At 38.2% G+C, this 20178-nt stretch overlaps 1 pseudogene; it reads right to left on the bottom strand.

Moving 5' to 3' along the window:
* Nucleotides 1-1051: 1051 nt before the first annotated feature.
* LOC120614583 (uncharacterized) lies at nt 1052-1170 on the bottom strand (annotated as a pseudogene).
* Nucleotides 1171-20178: the final 19008 nt, after the last annotated feature.

Below are 20178 nucleotides of genomic sequence, written 5' to 3' on the forward strand. Positions count from 1 at the left end.
TCATGACTGAACGCAAAAGCTTTCATACTGAAAGAAAGGCGGGAGGTGGGAATAGTTGAAAGACTCCAAATGCATCATGTCTGAAAAAGCCAAAAAACAAGCTGAGGCTAGAAAGACTTTTTTTTTTGTCATATTCATTTCTTCTTTCCATCCATACAGTAAGGGTACCATTGAGTTCTTGGCTGCAAAGCTGTTTTCAAACTATTATGAATTTTTCTATTTTGTATTCTTTATTCTTAAGTTGGTCATACCCTGAAATTCAATAAATTAGAATACAGACTAAGACTTTCCCCCAAAGTTATTTTTACTTGCACTATTGCACAGAAAAACAACAACAAAGAACGTGATGATTCCCATCCGCTCAAGTTGACAGTCATTGCTATTTTTCCTTTTTCTATTTACCATTTGAAATTTTGGCATTTCCTCCTCTATATTGATATGAAACAGAAAAGCTTGACATGACAAGAAGTTGAAACTATTTATATATTTCTTTCCTTGTGGTTTAAAGCACACACAGGTCTCTGCATTCGGTGGTTTTCAACTGAGACTGATTTTGCCATGCATCTCTCTCTCCCTCCTCTTCCCACCAAGGACATTCAGCAATACCTGGAGACATTTTTGATTGTCATGACTTGGGAGTGGGCGGGGCTACTGGCATCCAGCGAGTAGAGGTCAGGGATGCTATTAAAAATCCTATGATGCACAGAACAACCCCCACAGCAAAAAAATGATTTAGCCCCAAACATCAATAGTGAGGAGGTTGAGAAAGCCTGTTTGTTCTAAAACAGCTCCCTCCAAAACCTTGTGTGACCCTCGTATCCATCCTAAATCTGGCTCGTCTCTGGCTTTCCACTGCCAGGCTTTCACGGTTTATTCACCCATTTTCCAGTTACCATGGGCAGACCCACTCCAAACCGCTATTGGCTATAACACAGTTTTATGATATTCAAAGGCTTTTAGAAAAGTGTTAAAACCTCACCTTCTTTAATTGTGAAATATTTGATCCTTCTGGCACATTATTTTTTTCTGACTTTTTATTTTATTTTTTTTACGCTTGCAGCACCTGGTCTTCCTAGGTGGTCTCTCATCCAAGTACTAACCAGGCCCAACCCTGCTTAGCTTCCGAGATCAGAAGGGATCGAGCATGTTCAGGGTAGCATGACCGTAGACTTTTCTGACTTTCCGAATGCCTCCCTTACCACTCTGTTTTTATGTTCTTTTGGGTCTCCCTTTCATATTCCTATTCTCTAAACCGTTCTCATCTTTGACACCCTCTCTCTACTGCATTCCTGTGTGCTCGGACACTCCTGAGTCTACATTGGTTATGCGCTTTTTATGAGGCAGCACCAAGCTCTGGCTGCCCTGTTCTGGGATGGCAGTGGCCTGGTGACCTGTTCTGCTGACTCTGTGTCCCTTACACCTTGGGAGGTCTTGGGCCCACGGAATGTCATCATGGGGAGACCATGGTGCTAACGTTGGGGTCGCACCACCAAAGTTGACTCTCTTTCATAGAAGACTGACATGTGTGCCAGCCACTTTGCGAGGTGCTTTTCACACATTATCTCGACTGGGTAGACTTTATCAACCCTACTGTGTGCAAGAGGGAGAGAAGGCTTGGGACAGTGGCTTGCAGCAGGTAGAACTAGGAGTTGTACTAAGGACTGTTTGGTTTAAAGCTCTCTTCCCACAGGATCCTCTTGCCTCCATGTCTCCTATGTATTTAGGGACCTCCCAACACACCTGGCTCATCCAAGGTAGAGCTTTCTTCCTTTCCCTGATCCATGAAAAAGCTTTCAGATAACCAGAATGGTTTGAATCCAACTGACCTGGTGTCCTCAAAGCTGGAAAATATTTCATTGGCTTTTACTCTCTTTTTTGAGGCTAGAATAGAATTGGTTTCAGCCAACGCCTAGTGTAAGTCAGCAATTATGCTCAATCCTGGAGTTCTTGGCTAGTCCCTCAGGATTCCTGAGTCGGGGTGGTTGGTGCCCAGGGAGAACCACGGGCCCTGCTGTCTGACGGGTTTGGTTAGGCAGCCCTCTGCTCCCCCCTCACATGCTCCTTCTCAGTCATCTTACTTTACTTTTCCAATCCTCAGACCGCCTACCTTTCAAATCAGGAAAGTTAATACTTCAAATCACAGGGTCGCAGGGAGCTTGGAAAGACTTTATCAAGATGAAATAAGCAGAAGGTAGAAGCCCCTTCATTCCCCAGCTCATTCCAGGTTAACAGGACATAGGAACCCAGCAGAGTGTGTCTGCGAATAAATACAGCAGCCACAAACAAGTCAGAGTGCCTTGGTGCTACATGAAACAGATGTCACTTGTTTGATAACAAACCAGAGAAGAGCAAGGGTGAAATGTGGACCTTCAGTGAGAGAGTCTTTAAGTAAATATATTCTATTCTTATAACCTGTTTTTGCCGTTTTGCTCTGGTGAAAGTGGTTTCTCTCTCCTGGCTTAACCTGCGTCGGAGAGTTCGGAGGCAGCATGGCAAATCACTGCCAAATCCTGTTGCAGAGATCACTGCTCTTCTGCCAGGGGCGGAAATTTTCCAGTGCACAAAAGTGCGAAAGTGTATTCTAAAGATGTGAACGCTTTTGTAAACAAGATATTCTAGATGTTATTTCTACTCACAATTTACTTTTGTGATCCTGTGTTTGTCTCTGTGTGTGCGTTTGCTTCGTAAAATCTTTCAAAATACCATCCAGATAGTTTCGGCCCCTCCAGCTAATTTCTCCATCACCTGTATTTTCTCTCACTTTGTTCAATTGTGGCAGGTGCTGGCCCTTGGTAGAGAAGCAGACATTTCCAACCTCTTTCTGCCAGTCATTCTGGAAACTGGAAGAGCTCAAGGCTCACCTTATCAGACTCCCTGTGTGGCCATGAGAAATAGTTCTGGCCAATGAGATACAAGTAGAAGCCTGCAGAGGGGATGGGGGCTTGGGGCAGGATTTTACTTTTCCTAATAAAAGTGGCATATACTACACATACCATGAGGACTACTCATTCCTCCTTTTCTCCCCTCGCATCTTCTGTCTTCCTTTTATTCTTTCCTTGCCTTTTTTTTTTTTTGGCCTTGAGTGAAGTTATGGTGACTGGAGCAGCAGCCATGTTGTATTCAAGAGGAAGGGCCAAGAAAATCACAGGAATTCCAGCTTTTATCTTTCGAAACTGCTGAACTAAAACCATCAGCTGCTTATCTCCAGACATTGTGTTATGCGAGACAAAGAAATCCTTACTGCTTTGAATTGCTGCCCATCACATTTTTCTGTTACTTGTGGCTGATTACATTCTTCTAGGGTATCGCCAAACAGCACATTCGACTCACCTGTGAATTCTCATACACCTTGTCCATCAGTTGCTCATCTGCTAAAATATCTCCTCTTTCTGTAAGGCATGAATAATTGAATCCACATCCTCATCACAATTATATTCCCTTCTTTTCATCGTACTTACCGAACACTATCATTGAGCATCCTTTTACTTCTTGACCTTGCCCTATTAACGTGTTGAACTTTATAATATTAATACCTTCTATTTGTTGCTATGTTCCCTTGTAGAGATAATATTCTTTTTGTTTTGCTTTTTCTCTTTGAGGCATAAGGTCTTCGAGTTTTCGTTTCTTTTTTAATTCCGCTAAGATGCGTTACACAGAGCTCTCTTCTCTTTCCACATTTCGGTAGGTATTTTTGATGGATGGACATACCGCACATTGAATTCTGCCAGCTGCTACTAGGCAACCAGAAAGGGTGTCAGTGTGTGGTGGTATTCACACACAGAGCTAGGCCTAGATGTACTTTCATAGTGTCACTTACTTCCACTGGGAAAGAGCCAGAGTTATAACTAGCTCTGCGTCCCCCTCCTCTTCTCATGCTCAGAACTGCTTTTCTCAATAGCTTCCCACTGCAGGATCCCTTTCAGAGCGCAAACCCTGAACATTTATGTGGCATGTACATTAAGAGAGTTCTTTTTTTCAAAGTGCAGATCTTTTCTTCTTGATTTGGCATCTGACTGTGGTTATTTCTATTATTAAACATCAATGATTCCTATTATATAACAGTAGTTATTCAGAATGAGAAGGTATAATGTAAAGTAATAAGGTACCTTCAGCTATGCATCGCTTTATGGTACCTGGATGATTTAATTTTTTTTTCATATTTTATTTCTAACTGTCCCTATTATTTCCATTGAATTGCGCACACAGTATTTCCTTTACATACACATTTATCTTTTTTTCTTAAAGGTAAGCATTGAAAAGGGCAATAGATCCCAACCCTTTGAATGTCTACTTGTTTTCTTTAAACAAATACTTGAAAACCGTCATTAATTAGAAACGAAACAGCACCTCCCACATTCATTTCGCTCCTGTGCGTCGTCTCTGACAATCACGAGAGACAAGTATGTTTCCCCTCATTACTGACACCGTTCAAGCAGTAAAGCTTGAAGAGAGGAAAATGTGGACAAATGTAAGGACATGGGAAATCAGTTAAATGTGGTCGTGGGCTAACACGGACAATGATTCAAGTCTAAGCAGAGACAGGAAACGCCCAGGGTCATCTCATTTTTTCCTATAATCAAGAATTTGAAGTCTTAAATAGCTTTCCTATGTCACCTCTTCAGGAACTGATCTAATATCCTTGTTTCTGATTTGAAAGCGATAAGGGGAAGACAGAGAGGCTGCTTTTTTATTTATTTTATTTATTTTTTTTATTTAAAAGGAATGCGACCTGGGAAAGGCTAGATGGTTGGGATGAAGACTGTTAACACACCTACAAAAACTGAAGTTTTCTTTGTGAACTCGGCGCAGGGCTATCCCACTCTTGTCCTGCTGACTTCTACAAAAATTTAAATTCTTGATGGCTCTCTTTGTTCAGACTTCCAGCTAGATTCCCACTTGAAAGGCAGGAAAGCTGCTGGCAAATGCATTTGGTGCACAAGTGCACTATGAGATGAAAGTGTTGTGGATACAGAACTGTTATCACACCCCTCACAGTCTCATTTTCGCTTACACCTCAGCTGTATACTCATGGCTTCCTGACAATCCCCTCGATTACAGCGTGGAAATGTCTAGGTTCAAAGTCAGGCTCATGTACTAATCTACTCATGGAGACTGTCTTTCTTCCCTCTCTTTATACTGCTTTGTTGTGACCTCTTTTAATTAAAAAAGCAGGATCTTTTGACTTCTGAATTCTGTATTCCACTCACTTTTGCTGTTGATAAATGGAAATGTCACAGCAAGGCTGCCTGGAAATGTGCTGCTGAAGAGAAAACACTGCTGACTGGAAGACATATCGAGGCATGTCTGCCTCAGACATCTGTCTAGAGATCAAAGTATAGCAACCCATAGCAGCCAAGCCAGAAGCTGCCGCCATCACCTGTTACTGCTCAAGCAACATTTCTTTGTAACCGATCCTCCCGGCTGCTGCCTCCATCTTGCTACACTCAACCATCTCCATCTTTGTCAACATGGCAGGGGCACAAGCAGTGGACACTGAACCCTCCTACCCAGCTCACCTCACTTGTAGCTCTCAAAGTGGTATGTGTTCTTGAGAAAATGGTTCTTGGAGGGAGTGGGTGTGTTCTATCGTGGGATCAGACATTTGAGAAGTCACTAATAATAATTTCTGTCACTACATCTGGAAGCTCGGTTACAGAGTACCATTTCGTACAGCATGTCATTTGACTGTTACGCAGTTCCTCACAGGAAATATTATTAAGGTGGCATTATTATCCCCACTTTAAAGATGAGAAGACACTCACAGAGAAGTCTTTGAACTAGTGAACTCCGGACTGGAATTCGAGTCTATTGTTGAATGCCCTCAACCATGCTGCTCACCCTCTCATTTAGAGTACTGATTAATAACCTTTTGGAGGCCAACGATGTCTTTGAAAATCAGATAAAAGTGATAAACATTTCCAAATAAATATGCACATATATTTCTACTCACAACATTTTCGTATAAGATTAAGGGGTTTATGGTCAACTGCACCCGAGTTCTGGGCCCTAATCTGGAGACAAGCAGCCACATTTTGAGATGGGGAAATGGAAACAAAATTGGGTTAAGCTAGGCCACCAAACAAGCCTCTCAGGGTCGGGGAGCCATGTCCAAATAAACCGACTACCTATGCATTTCAAGAATGATTATGTAATTATTACTTTCTCGAGCCATTATTTATATTAGACATTCTGCTAAGTGCATTTCAGGGATTATTTCATCTCGAGCTCATTGCATCTCTGTAAGTTGGGTACTTTATCATCCCATTTTCCAAAGAGAAACTGAAGTTCAAGGAATGTATCTAGTGGCACAAGATCATTGAGCTTGTCAATGATTGAGCTGGGATTTGAACCTGTACCTCCAGATGCTGCCTCTTTATCCACTATACGAACCTTCTCTGTGAGTTACAATATGGAGCCAACCACGTGGGTTTTGCTGAGGTCTGTCTTCATATGATTTAAACATAGCTGTGCTGGGCAACGAGCTTACCACCAGCCTTGTGCAGACAGCACCTTTATTGAGGGCTCTGTGTTCTCTGCCTAGGACAAGTTCCTTGAAATATTGCATTATTTTATTCTTTATGGTTTTCAATTTACGTCAGTACTGTCCTTCCTTTGCATTGATATGGTTTTTGTGGTGTCCATCTACTACTGCATTTTATAACAGGGATGATTTTTCTCTAAAACTTAAATTTAAATCCCTTGGGTGGGAACCATGTCTTCGTATATACCACGTATTCTAGAGTAGTGCTTTTTGAAATTTATCATGTTCTCTAGTCACTTGGGGGGGCTTGATAAAATGCAAATTCTGACTTAGCAGGTCTGGGTGGGGACCCTGGATTCTTCATTTCTAACAGGTTCTTGAAAATACTGATCTTCCTCATCCACGAATCACAATTTCAGTAGCAAAGTTCTAGAGCATATAATGCTCAGTGTCAACCTATACAAATAGCAAAGAACACAGGAGGCAGGGGCTATCGATATTCCAGGACCAGGCTTATTTCTTCGACAAATATTTGTTGAGCCCTTACTGTGTGTGTGCCAGAAACAAGAAACAATAGATTTAAATTCTGGTTCTCTCACTATCCTAATTCAAGGATGACAGAACAGTTAATTTTATTTCGAATCATGTACCTCATAAGGATGATTTGGACCACACACACAGAGGTGGCCCCATAAGATTATAATGGAGCTAAAAATTCCCATCGCCTAGTGACCCTATAGCCATCATTGCGCTGTAATGTCATAGCCCTGGTAACATGCTGTCGTAATGCACCCCATTACTGTTTTGTGCCCGTTTCAGTCTATCGATAGCAGCGCAATCGTCTAGAAATGCCTGGCGGCACTCATCTGGGCCCAGGGAGCTTTGCGCAGACACCTCCTGGCTCCAAACCAAGGTTACACGTGGACCGACCCGTCTGGATCTTATTACATTGCAAGTCGCCCTTTAGCAATAACCATCAGGAAGTCTTGGAAAAAAAAAAGAAGAGTTTATTACTTACGGGCCCTGCAGCGTACAAGGCATGCGCCAGGAGGCACACAGCGAGGTCACAGGTAGGGAAGGCGAGAAAGAGCGTGGCCAGGGTTCTGCTTTAGTTGGGATCCCGGGTGGAGTCCTAGGGTTTCACAGTCTCACTCTTTACTGGTGAATTTTAAACCTAAGAGCGGGAATTTAAAATGTGGGAAGAGAAAAAACAAGGAATCCAAATGGCCAGTTATTGAAATAAACCAAGATCTAAAACAAAGGAGCCTGGGTGGGGGCAGGTGGCCTCACTCTTTGTCTAGTCCCGTGGAAGGCAGGGGGCACTGTGCTTTTTAGCCTTCCTTGAGATGGGTGCCTCTTTGAAGTGGATCCCGTGGCAATCAAAGCTTAAGTCAGGCACTTGAATCGCAAAAGAAAAAAAAATTGTCATCATTTATATTACAGTTACACATGTGGTTGTGGTAATGCTGGTGTAAACAAGCGTGCCAGTCATGTAAAAGTGTAGCACATACAATTATAGTAGGCAATACATCCACATCTGTGTAAGTCCGAAACATTGTTTGCACAGTGACAAAATTGCCTAACGACGCATTTCTCAGAACGTATCCCATGGTTAAGTGGCACATGACTGTACTGTATAGGTGGAGTAAGGACGTTTATCCACGATTAGCTGGGGACCAGTATGGTATATTAGAAGAATGGTTCGAAGTTAGACTTATATTTTAATCCTTTCACTGCCCATAATTTCATGGCTACATGACACCTATTTATTCTTGAGAGAGTTAACAAACTTTTATTGAACACCATTCAAGTACCAGGCATTGGGCTGAGTACTGGGAGTATGAGGGGCTTGTGGGCTTATTCCAGATACTGGAGGAACACTGGAATCAAGTAAATGAAGCTGTACAGGTGAGTGTGATAAGTGCTATGCTAGAGAAAATGGGCAAGCTGTTTAGAGAGAATAGGAAACCACATCTAAATCAAATTTTGCAGTAAGGAAAAGTTTGGCACATGAGTTAGTTAAAAAGGAGGGGGTGGCATGGTTGATGAAATAGATTTTGCAGGAAGGTTTCAGGCCTTTGGACCTCAGTTCAACTTGTGGCTGTGAATTATTGGGTAAGTTATTTAACTCTTTAAGCCTCAGTTTCCTTGTCTGTAAAATAGTAATAATAACTGCAGCTTCTTTGTAGGCATTATATATAAGCAATTCACATCAAGCACCTGGCACAATGCCTAGCGTGCATGAAAACTCATCAAATCGATGCTCTGGTAGAAACATGTAAGCATGAAAGAGCGTGTTGCGTGTGCTGATCTGAAATTAGTTCCATCTGGCTGTGATTAAAAGTGAGAGGAGAGAAATGGCAGGTGGCGATCACAAGGAATGAGCTTAGAAGTCTTTGTATGAGATAAGGGGTTTGAGCAGAAATGTACAGAGATGGGAGTGATGATGGGAGTGATGACAAGCGATGTGGGGGCGATGGGTAGACGATTCTGGACAGCTTTGGTTTTCCTGTCGGTGATGTGACAGCTTTCCTGACTTTAGATCAAGCACCTCTCTGCAGAGCTAAGTGGAGCCAGTGGCCTGAGGGCCCAGATTCTCTCATTGGCTTCATCACTTGGCCCAGGTATCTGATCTTGCTCTTTGTTCTTTTTAGCTTATATTTCTGATTTTTGTTGCCTGACTCCCAGATGTGTGAGGAGGCCTCTCTAGCCACCTAGACTAGGTTATCTGTGAACGCACTGAAAGCAGAGCCTGAACTTAGAATATTCTAGGTGCTCACTAAATATTTAGAAATGTGAAAGGTATGAAGAGTGGAGGTTTAATAAGTTCATCCTGAACACCTTGTCTTTAGTGGATCATCCTACATTTGACCACTGCTTGATTTATGTTTGTTTTACTGAATCGAATTCAACTGGACTCACGTGTCCTATTCTGAGAAATTTTCTCCCAATCCTAACAAGAAACTTTTTTGCCTGAATGGGGTATATTCTTATTTAGTAATTATTAAGTACTTGAACATAACAAAGTCTAAAAAAAACTTTATCTCTTTTGGGTTCTCTCTGTTGGTTTTGCTATAGTTCTTTTTTTTTCTGCTGTCTTTCTCTCACACACTTATGTGCGTTTTTACCAGGCTTAATAAGAAAAGGGTGACATATCTGGAATTCACTAATTAGTATGTGCGTGTGGTATGTGGTATCTAGGTGGAGTCCAATATGTTTCTACAAAAACGAATCCATAATTTATTTGAACTTGGTCTCAAGGCAACATGAAGTTTTGGTTTTATTCTTTCTAGGTTTTCGAACTGACTGGCTGCCGAGGTTTCAGTGGTCTGCTTGTAAAGATTTACTGTAAACTTTGTTCGTTTAAATTGTGAAAATAGACTTCCCTGCAGAAAGAAGTCAGAGATCAAGCTGGACGCCAAGCGTAGTTTGTGTAAAATGAGAAACTCCAGATAAAGGAAGTCACTCTTATTTTTATCCTTTCTGCTTGTTTGGCCTATGGCCGCTCCTGGGGACCGGTTTGCTTCCTACACTTCCGTTCCCTGACTCATCTACACATCCCTGCCAATTATGAAAAAGAAATATTGTATTTTGGGTTTCATTGTCTCTGCGAAGCGAACAGCCTGGGTTTTTTTCTTCCCAACTTTCTCTCTGAGAAAAGATCAGGTAAAAGTTACTTTTCCTAGCTGACTGCTGAAATCTTAAATGGAATTATGCCAGCCTTAGAGTTTCAAACTGGGTTTATGAATGGAAAAAGTAAAGAGGATATAGGCAAGTCTAAGAAAACTAAAATTAGACCTTAATACAGAAAAGATTTTAGTGATGGGGTAACCTGAATTCTGCAGTAAATTACTTCTCTCCCTTTTGGATTTCTAGCCGTGTCCTGTCAGCTATGTGGCTTTTTCTTACTGATCAGACAAACATTAAATGAGAAATTGGGACTGTTCAGGTGACAGATTCAGCTTATTTATATTTTTAACTTTACCATATTATTTTTGAGTCCAAGATATGTTAGCTTCTAAAACATACATGTTAGATAACTTTATGGTTAATGGAGTGAAATAATTCTACATGCCATTTTTAGAGAAATGTTGTCATAGCTTCAGTAGTTTTTCCTTTTCTACTCATTTTATTCCTTTCCACAAGTTATTACTGAAACTAGTGTTCTTTATAAGATAGAAAAAAGAATAAATTTTTATTAAATTCCATACGAAATTTATGTGAAAAATCGTGCATAAGGAAAAGTATAGATTTTTTTTTCTACAGTAGCTATCAGCACAGCCTTTTTTTTTTTCCCCTAGACCCAAGACCAGCTCATATGTCATCAACCTGAATGTCTCACTGAGAGTGCCCTGTGTGTGTGTGTGTGTGTGTGTGTGTGAGTGATGAGAGATAAGATATGGAATTTTAATTTATTCCAGAAAAATAAAGATTCTCAACTCAAAACCAACCTAAGCATTTTTTATGTAAAATCATCTTATATAGTTCAACCAAACCATTAAATCATTGTATAAAATTACTTAGTTCGATTTTGTTCTGTGGCACACCTCCAGGGGTAGTGCTTATGATTTGTTAATTTAGTGTACATAGACTCAAGAAGCAAAGGTAAAAGAACTTTGTGGTGTGTGATCGATCCTACCCTGCCCTGAAACAAAGGTCAGATTTCTTCTTCATCTTCGTCTTCACCGTTTGAGTAAATAAATGTGTGTCGATTGGCGAAGATAGAGGGGAGGATCATGTAGAATTTTAATGCTTTCCCTTTGCTTACTAAAACGTGTTTCAATTTTTTTTTGAAAGTGCATTTTTCTATAATGTAACTGCCAGTGCTTATGCAAATATTAGCTAAACCTTAATTTCTATTTTGAATACTTTTCACATCTGGTCTTTGCTCTGACTTTTTATCATTTTAGTTCACAAGGCTTAACCTCACTGCAGACATATTCTCCCCCAAAATTGCTGTGCCGTGGTAGACTGATTATCATTGCATAAATATCATCTCCAGATAAGATTTATTGACTGCCCACCCGTGGAAGGCACTGAACTAGGCCTTGCAATAAATGTTATTGAATAGCTTCCACCTCCGTTCAGAAGTTCTGTGTTGCTCAAAAGTAAGGCAAAAATGACCTCATATCCTATTTCCCCTGCTGTACTCTGAATATAGATTTATAGTCAGATTTCTTCTTTCTACTTTGTGGTCTGGAAACTCTCATTATGAAGTAGTCGTTCTTTCCATAAACTTTTTAGATCTTCGTGAGCTCTCTTTTATTACTTTTTCATGCTCATGTGCTCTGGCATCAAGAAGCCCTTACAAGGGATATCGATAGTCCTATTTCTTGGTCATTATAGAAAACAAGACTTTTTTCCCCATAAAGTCAGAATTTGGTGCAAATGTGAATCATATGCTGAAGGTCATTCATTTAATAAAAAAAATTTATCACTATCCATCTCTTTGGTAATATTTCATGTATGTTTGATTTTAAAACTTAATATGATGTTTGAATACATGTTAGGCTTTTATAGCAGTAAATCAATTGAGTTTAAAAGAAAAAAATTAAGACAGGTTTCATAATGTTAAATGTTTGCTTGAGTTTAGCATCATTTAGAAGATACGGTAAGTGATTTGTGTCAGAACATTTTGGATGTAGATAAGTAATATCCCCATAGATTGGTGTCTTAGGGAAGGACTTGGGGACATTACCTTATTTGTCCTTTTGCTTTCAGAGAGCGTTGCATTCAAACCCTAAGGGTTTGGCACTGAACAGACTGGTTCACGTCATGGCTTTGTCTTGCTTTATTGCATGACTTTAGACAATTCAAATTTTCTGACCCTTAATTTTCCTACCTGTAAAATTGGAGCAGAGGTATCTATCTAGGAGGTAATTATTTGTCCTCAAAAAATAAAATTCAGAAGGGTATGAGGAATTTTCCAGTGAATTAAACTAATATAGAAAACTTGGCTGGAAATTTCAGCTACTCAAACTAATTTTTTACTCTAATGTCACTACACCTTATTCCACCTCCATCCAGCCTCATAAATAATCCACGATCAAATCCACCTAAATTAATTCTACTTATTGGAGCACGTCAAAATTTCAGATGCCTTTAACCATTAAAACAAGTCTTTAAAAAAATGAACACAATGAAACTCATCATATTAAGAGTTGGTTATAACTTAGAAATAGCTCCAATCCAAATAGAGCTCGGTATGACTTGTAGACACATTTCTAAAAGTTTTAATTAGCACAGTTTTATATGTTTCTCCCAATTTTTCTTAATATTTTAAACTTCTGCCGTGATTTCTATCCAGCTATAGTAGTGGTCTAGGAAAAAACGAATGTAGTCCTTTTCATGCCTCCAGATGTAAATTCTTCTGTTTGTTCTCTGACAATAGCAGGACACACTGGGCAACTCCATTCTCCCCTAAGGAGCAGTGTCCTGTCATAGAAAGTACATTTGATTGGTTTCTTGTATATGTTGTGCTGAATACTTAAAACAACTGCAGTGATCATAAAAGGCATCAAGTACCTTAACAAGATGGGCCTCAAACACTTTCCTAAATAACTTGAAATGCAACACAGAGTTCCAAGACTTCAAAAATAACTCACAATTAAGCCACAGCTCTCTTTAGGCATGAACAATACCAGAACGTATCTGAAAATTGAGGCTTTAAAATTTTAAGTACCAATTTAATTTCTCTGGTCTTTAGAAATATGGTTGACTAGACAGCAGACTTTCAGTTTCTTCATTTTTCATCAGAGCAAGCTATTGACTATAAGTTTGTTGATACCCTTGGGGGCGGTATTGTGTGTAGAAGGACCATTTGGTAGTTAACTTGATTTTAAAGAAGAATAGTCAATTGATTAAAGTTAGGGATGTAAAAACCTCATTTTTCCTTAAGATTCTTGGTTCATTTTACAGAATTTATTATGTCTTTGTAAGTCTACAAACTCGTTAGGGCCTTTGATTAACATTTGGGTCTGTTTGCAAGTGTATATACCTTTAAATTTTCAGAACTTCATAGATTTAATATTTTCTTTTTAACTGTGTCAGTGATATGATTCACAAGTCTCAATAGTTTAATCATTTTCTTATAAATCGAATAAAATTATAAATATGGAAACTAAGTTCTTTTAAACGATCTGATACTGTATAAAAGCTAAATTCTACTTAAAACTGCCAATATATTTAACTCAGAATTATAAGATTGATGTGTTAATCTGATAAGCAGAAAATCTCTGGAACTCAACACATATTTAAAATTCCAAATATCCACGGATTCGCTGATACAAAAATAATAACACGATGGGTGTGATTCTAGCCTAAATCTTTACCTTTGATGCTGGACATCTCAAACTACTCCACTTGACTAATAGACATCTCAAACTTAACATATTCAAAACTGAACCCTCGATCATTTACTCTAAATATGCTTCAATTGCAATCTTCCTGTACCTGTAAATGGCAATTTCATTCTTACAGTTGCTTTGGAGAAACATTTGATTCTTCATATTGTCATCTGGTCCTAAAATCCTCTTTACTTACAAAATATGTCCAGAATCTTACCACTCTTATAACCTTCATCACTAGCCCTTTGGACCAAACCATTACCATCTTGTGCGTGCGTGCGTGCGTGCGTGCGTGTGTGTGTGTGTATGTTTAGGTTAAAAAAACTTGAGGTTAAATTCACATAATATAAAATTAACCATTTTAAAGTAAATCAGTGGCATTTAACATATACACAGTGTTGTGCAGTCACCATCTCTGTCTAGTTCCAAAATATTTTCATGATTTCAAAGTAAAGCCTCATACCATTAAGAAGTTACTTCCCAAATTATCTTTCATTCAGCCTCTGGAAACCACTAAGCTGCTTTCTGTCTTTATGAATTTGTCTATTCTGTATAACTCATATCCATGGAATCATACAATATGTAAACTTTTGTGTTTGGCTTTGTTCATTTTGCATAATATTTTCGAGGTTCATTTACGTTGTAGCATATATCGGAACTTCGTGACTTTTTATGGCCGAATCATATTCCATCGCATGTAAACACTGCCGTTTGTTTATCCATTCATCCACTGACGGACTCTTGCATGTATTTTTGTATTAGATGTCCAACTGCTTTCTCTGCTTTTATTTTTGACCTCCTACAGTCTTTTCTCAACAGAGCAACTAAAAGAGAAGCTTTTGCAACATGTCGGATTCTGTCACTCATCTGTGCAAATCCTTCTGTGTCGCTCGTTTGTTTAGGCGAACATCCAAAGTCTTTATAAGACTAAATGAAATCTTTAATACCTCCCTACAACTGTTGCCTCTCTCACGTCCCTTGTTCTACTTCACACACACGATTACTCACCCCTTTATACACTCTATTCGCACACTCCGTTAGAGTCACACAGGTCTCCTCCTAAGGCCTGCATGTACCGGGCCTACTCCTGCTTCTGAGTCTCTGCATTAGCTTTCTCCCCTACGTACCCATCGCTTATCGTTTTCTCTCCTTCAAGTCTTTGTTCAAATGTATTTTATCACCTTGTCCCTTGCCATCTAATCCAGATCCTTCTTAATGTGCTCTGTATTTTTCAATAGCACGTATCATATCACTTTTTAACATACTGCATAGTGTACTTTCTGCCCAGGAGCAGACAAGTTCTATTAGAATGAGATCCTGAGACAAAATTTGAGTAAAAGTAGTCAGTTTTGACCCCAAGAAACACAGGTAGATGAGTGAGATAGTGAGTCAGAGAGAGGTAAATTATTAAGCAGATTTTCTCAGTGGACAGCTAACATTCAATTGCTTCCCACCAAGAAGTGAGTAAGCTATCAGCACCTCTCCTTTCGTTAGTTGAGGGCTTTTTTTAGGACTTCAACATTCACTTCTGCCTTTCATTGAGTGAGGGAAGAGTGTGCTACTGGCGTTCAGGCAGTGAGTTGTAGTCGCTCACAGTTTAATAGTATTCATTCTCTTCTTTTCTTTTTTTTTTTCCTTTTCTTTTCTTCTTTTTCTTCTATTTCTTTTCTTTCTTCCCTTCTTTTCCCTTCTCTTCCCTTCCTTTCTCTTCTTTTCTTCTTTCTCTTTCTGCTTTCTTTTCTTTTTCCTTCCTTCCTTCCTTCCTTCCTTCCTTCCTTCTTCCTTCCTTCCTTCCTTCCTTCCTTCCTTCCTTCCTTCCTTCCTTCCTTCCTTCCTTCCTTCCTTTCTTCAATAGCTTTCAACCAATAAAGGCAGAGAAAATGTAAACAGGGCACTGGAGTAATCAATTCTACTCATTTATTATGTTTATTGTATTTATTCCCTGACTAGAAGACAAAGTTACGAAGGTAGAGACATTTTCTGTTCTGCTAATTGATGTATACACAGTTCCCTGGCTCCTAGCACATAACCAATAGATACTTTTCAATGAGTGAATGAATGAGTGAATGATTGTCTTAAATATCCTATATTCAATTCTAAATATCCATAGCTTAAACAGTGTTTTCTTTGGGTGATGAAATTTTGCCTCAAACATTTTTAGGGGTGCTTTCTCAAGAATGATATTTTTGGTTGTCTCTTTTGTTTGCTGAAGTTATTAATAATTATAAGTTCTGGTCAGGAGGAAACTGATGCTTTGTCTGCGATGTGGGTAGAATGGACTGACCCATTAATTGCATGCGTCAGGGACTTTAAAACTTGTAGCCACAGCTAATCATATATTCCACAAGTCAGATTATTCTATAGATCTCTCTCAGATGGCTACACCTCTTGATTGAATTTTATATCTCTTTAACTCTTAAAAATATACAGAAGGTTTTTCTTTCTAACGTTAGAGATCTCTGAACTTGATGAAATTTTTTATATACGGTGTTTTTTTTTTTTTATCTTTTAGTATTTTAACTCTTACACTATTTTTAAAAATCTGTTTGAGTTTTGGATGTTGGACATAGCTTCCAAGATTATTCAATTAAAAGAAACTTATTATCAAATAAAATTTTATTTGAGAGCCCAATGCACCAAATAAATAAATCTTGAGATTCTCTGATGGAAGAACTGTGGAGTTTGGGATCCTGTACTCTTGAAACCACCTGATCACTGTAAAAGCCTTGGAGACACAAAGCAGGTCCACAAGAATGGAAGATGGCAGAGACTCATTCAATCTCAACTTTCATATTGTCTGTGCAGAATCCACTGCCACTTTTGGACTCTTTTTTGGCCTTAATTAGATTAAAAACATAAAAGCAGCCATTCATTGTATATCTGCTGTGTGTAAGACACCATAGTAATCTGATTTATCTTTAACCTTCGTAGTCATCCTGAAACATAATTAAAATTATTCCTATTAAACATGAAGAAATAGGTGAAGGGCTGTCAGTTTATATAGTTAAGAAGTGGCAGAACCAATATTTGAACCAATCCTGTCCTAAACCTAGTAGGTGTAAACAGTGCTTGGTCAATTAGTAAATGTTTATTGAAGAACACTGAGGAACCAGTGTCTTATATAAACAATGATACCTTTTATTTTTTTGAGAAGGCTCAAGATCTAGGTTTAGAAAAAGCACTAGATATTTTTTTGACTCTAGTGTTAAATTCACAAATTCACCAGTATTTTATATGAGCATTAAAAAATGTTTTGGACAAGAGCTTTTCTCTCCAACATAGGAATTTTAATGAGAATATTTTTTGAACAGAAAGGGAATGATCATTTATCTATGCAATTTTATCCACAAGGGGCAGCTAAACGAACCCATTATGAAAGTATGTAATTTGTTCCATATGCCCTTAAAGGTCCGTAGAGGAGAAGAGCAGAATAGCGGGGCAGGTGGGGGAACAGCCCCAGGGGAACCGGTGCTGTTGTGTACATGGTGAAAGAGGTGATCGGCATGGGAGTTGAAACAGGAAGTCCCGTCTCAGCTCTAAGATCATTATTTTGGTGAGAAATAAAATATGCTTTCAATGAGACTAGTTCAGGTTACAGGAGAGCGAGAGGGAGAGAGATTGGGAGAGTGAGAGATTGAGACAGAGATTAGGGGAGAGAGAGAGAGATTGGGGGAGAGAGAGAAAAAGGTTATCAAAACACTGAAGTATCGGGAAGCTAGAAGGGCAAAAAGAAATTAGTTTTAATCATTGGATTTTTACAAGAAGCAGCATGAATGTAATGTCTGTTTTGCAGGTAGACATTTTTTCTTATACCATGAATACATCTTTGAATAATGTTTCTGAATTTGGTATGCTTATACCGTAAGTGACACAGTTTAGGTAATGGTCATAATCATAACAGTGTTCTAGATTGCTTTCTTATTCCTATTTCTAACTGCCTGTTCTTTCAATGAGAGCCAAGAGATGCAAAATTTGGGGATATGATTATGTAGCCAACTGCCTCTATTAATAAAATTGATCTATATTATACAGAAATTAAATATTCCCTTAGAAGTCCCCTGGTGTGATGTTTCCAAAGCAATGCTATGATTTATGTAGATCAGATACCATAAAAGAGTTTAGAAGGATTTAATGTAAGATTCTATATTCGGAAAAAATTCGGAAAATCACAAAAGATGAAATTCTATAAACTAGAGTTTTCAAAAGTCTCGAGAGAATATTCTTTAGCCTTTCACAGTATATGTTCTAATGTTAATGCAATTCATTAAATGTAAAATTTTCCTTATTCTGAATTCTAATTTTCTTCTTCTGCATGATAAGATTATTTCTTTAGTCACTGACTAGAATCATAGTTGATACTTAAGCTGTCATCTTAGTTCATCCTACTTAGTTTCTGCCAACTCTGTAGTGTGTTTCTAGATAACCGAGGGGTGGTATAGCCTATGAGGCCTTGCAACTAGACTGCTAGCATTCAAAATCTTAACTGTGGGACCTTATGGGTAAAATGACTTAACCTCCCTATGCCTCAGTTTCTCATTCATAAAATGATAGTACATAGCTCTCATAATTGTTAGTATACTGAGATTTTATAAGGTCAGTGCTTTATATATAGTATATTCTCAATAAAATCATCTAATATTTTCTCTATCCTTTTATTCTGAGATTATTTTTGACAAAGTAGAGATTCAGTGATTCCTGGAGTATATAATTTCAAGCTGCTGGATTTCCTGACCTATTTCTTTCAATTTGCTCTTTTAGTAAGTAATCTATATAGATGTCATATAGACCACAAAACAACTGTAAATGTTTGAAGGCATCTTCAGCCATGTACCCATTAATCCAAATCACTCTCAGAAGACTTCATATGCTGATTATTTTGAATACATCCAATGACTGGGACACAAGACGTACCATTGAATCATTGCCTGCCTTTCTATGTGCTAGAGATTTTCCTTTCTGTTTACTTCTGTTCCTTTCTGTTACATCATTGTCTGAAACAATCGGAATCATTTGTTGTTGGTTCTGTCATTACCTAATAAAAGCAATTGATCCCTATCTTTTTAGATTTTTTTCCCTTTGTGCCTTTGGTTTTACAGTGATTATGTTCTCTATAAGTTGGCTTTGGCTTTGCTTTTGACTGAATATAGATTTAGTTCTCTTGATCTCTGAAAGCAAGTCTAGTTTTCTAAACTTTGTTTTTGATAGCTTGTCTACCTATCTATCTATCTATCCATCTGTCACCATCCATATTAATTAACTTTTCTTTGTGTTTGTTTTTGTTCTCTTGTGAGCTTGATACAACTTTTTGTGCAATGACTGTACCCCAAAGTACAGGCGTTTTTCTAATTTAGGGTTTAACCAATAGTGTTGAGAACTGCCATTGCTGAAAAATTGCCTTGCTTGTTTTACATGATATGGCTATTAATGCAATCCGATATAGTATTTGCCTTTTGGTGACAGTGTTACACTGCTGAATCATATTCAATTTTTCATCCATTATTTCTTCCCTGGTGAATCAGAGAACATTTGTCTTTATTAGCTTTCACAGTATTGATTTCCGCCTTTTCCTTCTATTGATATCAAACCACATTTTAATCATATCTTCCAAACTGGATTCGTGTGTCTTAACATTAAAAAAAAAGTTTCTTTAATGAATTTAAGCAAGCTGTGTTCTGTCGCATTACATTGCGAAGTACTAGGTACGTGGAATCTTGGGAGGCAGTAGGAAAAGCTCATAAATGATTGACACTAATTTTTTTCCTCTGAAGAAGTCTTCATAGATATAAATTCCAAATGTCAATCACCTTAGGCTATTTTACCACGGAAAACTAAGTCAGGATTTTATGTTACAAAGTCTATAGAATGGGCAGAATCATGCTTCTCATCGACCAACATTATTGAGTGTCTACCATATGTAGGGCTCCATCCTAGAAATGATGTCAAAAAGCACAATTTTGTTTTTATGGCGATTTAATAAATACTCCCAGAGTATATGAGTGTAATGGGGGCAATTTTGATATTTATTTTTAGCCAATTAAGTGCTCTAATTATACAACAATTACAGAATGTAATGCTTTTTCAAAATATAAACACAATAACGTTATATACTACATACTCCAAATCAGTTCCTTTTGTCTCTATATTTCAGAAAAGAATCCTTTTCCCACTTTTTATGAAATAGTTGGTTATTTATAACTTGGCCATTAGAAGCAGTGTAATCTTGTAGAAAAAAACTTCATTTAAAAAATAATATATAACATTAAATAACTGAGTAGGCTCCAAGTTACCAGCTAGCAATTTACATCTCAACAGAAACAAAATATTAGAACGTTTCATGAACGAATTACTACA

Source organism: Pteropus medius, unplaced genomic scaffold (assembly GCF_902729225.1).
Source record: "Pteropus medius unplaced genomic scaffold, Ma_sr-lr_union100, whole genome shotgun sequence".
NCBI classification, from domain to species: Eukaryota; Metazoa; Chordata; class Mammalia; order Chiroptera; family Pteropodidae; genus Pteropus; species Pteropus medius.